Source organism: Lactuca saligna, chromosome 1 (assembly GCF_052625555.1).
Source record: "Lactuca saligna cultivar CGN05327 chromosome 1, ASM5262555v1, whole genome shotgun sequence".
In the NCBI taxonomy this organism is placed as follows: Eukaryota; Viridiplantae; Streptophyta; class Magnoliopsida; order Asterales; family Asteraceae; genus Lactuca; species Lactuca saligna.
In genome coordinates this window covers 46,224,801-46,228,864 of record NC_136417.1, presented here as the reverse complement: position 1 = coordinate 46,228,864, position 4,064 = coordinate 46,224,801, and positions in this window count along the sequence as shown.

Sequence of the window (4,064 nt, the reverse complement as noted above, 5' to 3'; positions counted from 1 at the left end):
AATCGGGACTTTCAGCGTCGACGACCCATTCTTGGTCGATCGTTATTTTAGGCATACATTACCACCGCCACCACATATTGAATCTTTATAATCGAGTTGACAACGGTCAAGTGCCGTTGCTGGTTGGGGGCTTCCTCCTTCCGTGTGATGAGGTGGTCTCCGCCTAGGGCGGCGCCGACGACCACTGTCACAGACGGTCGGTCCATGGCGGGTAAATGGAAGATGATGAGAAGTAAAATATGTGGAGGAAATCATCGGTGACAGTTTTGCAGAAAGAGTAGTAGAAAGTTGGAAGCAGGCGAAGAGTTTTCAACAGCCTCAGTGGAGGTGGGTGGGAAAAATCAAAATCACCTCTATATAAAACACGTCCGATGGCTGTTTGTCGGGTTCTTCTGCAGTGGCGGACATCGACACCGAAGAGGAGATATCGACGAAGTTTGGGGAAGAGGAGCGGTAGCAGACGAATAGGAAGATGAGAGACAGAGAATAAGTCAGTGAAAAGGTAAGATGAAGCGGTGATGGGGACGTGGCAGAAAACAGTGAAAGGGATTCGATGACGATGCGAATAAGGATGTAGAGTAGGACACATAGCACGACACTAACTTGATTGTGTGTACGCCTGGTGTACACATCGACCCAACGACCCAGTCCCATCCATAATCAGAGGACCAAAACTACAATCTCATCCATAATCAGAGGACCAAAACTGTCAAATCCTTAGCAGTTTACTGTAGCTAAGGATTGACAATTTTAATATATAGTATAATAGGACACAAGTAAAACGATTTTTAATTGTATTGATGGTGATAACTATAAACATTGGGTTAATATCATAAAAACTTTTAAGTTTACAAGTTTTTGTTTGTTTTACCCAAAATTAAATTTTATGTCTATTTATGCCTCACAATTGAATAAATTTTGTCATTTTTGCCATTCTATAAGGTTTTCCGGTCAACGGATGCTTGTGTGTAGGGATGAGAATTTAGTCCAAAAACTTGAACCGAATTGAAACCCAAACCGAACCAAACCAAATTAGGCCCGAATAAGCAATTCGATTCGGTTTTCGGGTATCTATATGAGGCTTATTTGGTTTTCGGGTTATTCGGTTCGGGGTACCCGAATAAGGGCTTATTCGGGCCAAATTGACCGAACCGAATTTGAAAAGTCACATTTTTCCCCTTGATCGATAGCTTATTCGGTCTTGTACTCTTGTGTTCTATCGATCGTAACCCAATACCCATGTAACCTAGAAACAAAAAAATCAACCCAATCGATCCCAATAGCGTAATACACCGAATCGACAACATGAATATTTGATCGATCAAGAGTTTTTCTCATCCCGACTTGCGAGTTGTGGCTGTTGCCTTGATCGATCTACTGCATTGAATGTTAATCTGTGTTTATATTCTTAGTACACAAATTCTAACTCTTTTTGCACATTTGAAACAATTATATATACTTTGTATTATTTTTAATTAAGAAATTTATTTCTTTAAAAGATTTGTTATGAAATCATAAACTACAAAGTTATACAAAATACAATAGTTATAACCACATTGTAAATGTTATTTGGGTTATTCAAGTTATTTGTGTTATACAATCATAATAGGTCATTAATCATCTTATACATGTTATTTAGGTTATTCGGGTCGGAACCGAACCGAACAAAACCCGAACCGAACCCGTATTGCTTATTTGATTCGATTTTCGGTTCATACAATTACCCTTATTCGATTCTCGGGTTCGGGTCGGGTCGCTTCGGTTCGGTTCCGACCCGAATAACATCCCTACTTGTGTGGAGATAAGTGTTGACGTAACAACTGACATGGAGTAGGAATGGCAATGGGGCGGGTTCGGGGCGGGGCATGGATTCCCAAACCCGCCCCGATAACTTTCAGGTATCTTATCGGGGCGCCCCATTGGGTTTCGGGTTTCCCCGTCGGGTTTCGGGTATCTTATCGGGTTTACAACAACTGATAACGAAATCTTTATTCTCTTTTAGGGTACCCTAATGTCTTATAAAATATACATGTTCTAGCAACTCTTTTAAATTAAAAACATGATGCATCACTTTAATAAAATAAATTGAATGTTATATAAAAAATTATTTGATTTAAGTTTTGTTTAATACGTCAAAACACATATAAATGATCATTAACACCAGATTGTTAATAACTAAAAAAATTGTCCACGATAAGTATTTTATATTTGACCGTGTATAATTAACAGCAAAAATTTTTGAACATATTATATATATATATATATATATATATATATATATATATATATATATATATATATATATATATAATCGGGGTGGGGCGGGTCGGGGCGAGGATAACCCACTCCCTGCCCCGAACCCGATAAAAAACCCGATAACGATCCGTTACCCGACCCGAAATGATCGGGTTTCGGGTTTCCCCGTCGGGTTCGGGTTTTTTTGCCATCCCTAACATGGAGTGCCACTTAGCATTATACTTGGATAGGAAAAATACTTACAAAAATGAAAAAAGTGTAGGAAGTGAGACTCAATCTCAGGCCACACGAAACACAAGCCAACAAAAGTTTCATGTTTTTAATTCTGATTTATTACATATAACAACTATAATTGATGCATTGTTTTTTTAATAATAATAATAATAATTATTATTATTATTATTATTATTATTATTATTATAATTATTATTATTATTATTATTATTATTATTATTATTATTATTATTATTATTTGGTATAAACACCCAACATTATAATATAAATACAAAATAGATACATATACAACTATTACATACATTTAAATACCTAATAAATACATTCCATAATATATTTATTTCGTATAAAACACATTATATACATACATATGAAAATAAGATATAAATACGTTCAACAATATCGTTACATGTTTCTATATGTATAGAAATATTTTTATATGTATGAATCACATTTTTATACATTTAAATAACGTCTTTATACATATTTAAATATATAAAAACATTTTTTATGCATATAAAAATGCATCGATATGCTTTTATACGTAATTATATGTATACATTATGTATAATCACGTTTTAACGTATAAATACATTATATATATATAAATGTTTTTATATGTACAAAAAATATAATTTTATATAGCATTTTATATTTGTATTTGTATTTATATAAATATGTTATTATTATTATTATTATAAAGGGTTCCAATTAATCAGATAATATATATTAATTCAACGATATAGATATAAAAACTCTCCAACTTAAATGGTTAAAGGCGTTGCTTAATGTCAGTCAAGTCACGAGTTTGACCCTGTCTTTGGCCATCCGCTCTTTTATTTTCTTATGAGCATCCCAAGCCGATGTGGCATGCTATGTCAGTTGTCACGTCAGCAAGTGAATCCAAGTAAGCATCCAAGAAGCTTGGCGAAAATGACAAAATCTCATTAAATATGAGGCATTAACGAACGGAGTTGGCTAAAAAGACACCACATTTTACCATCTAAACACTCTAATTAAATTTTGAATTTTTTTTATTAACCCTAAGAAAACATAGAAAAACAACTTTGGATAAAACAATAATTTCCTACAAATTTGAGGATTTGTTTGACGCCTGTATACAAGTACTATGCCTTTTCGTCCTTATTCATTTGCGAGTGCAATGTCTTGTGGTCCATATTCATTTTTAAATGGTAGCATTATAAAGTGAGATTATGTCCCTTTCGTTCCGCACTCTGTTGTTGGACATGTAAACTAGAAAGTAAGGATCCAAATGCCAAGGATCACAAAAACTTTTATAACAATTAGATCTAGTAAAGACATATTTTATTATCTCGAGACAGTAAATAGTATCAACGCAAATTTCAAGAATTGTATAATAATACCATGAGTTTATGAGTTTGATTGTGCTTGCCTAATAATAATTCACTAAGTTATCATTTATTAGATAAATATAAAATTCGTATATTACACGGGTTAATTAAAGAAAATAAAATATTAAAATATAAATAATAAGTATTTTTGTAAATAAAATTTTGAAATAAGGAATGAACAAACATATAAATTACAATTTA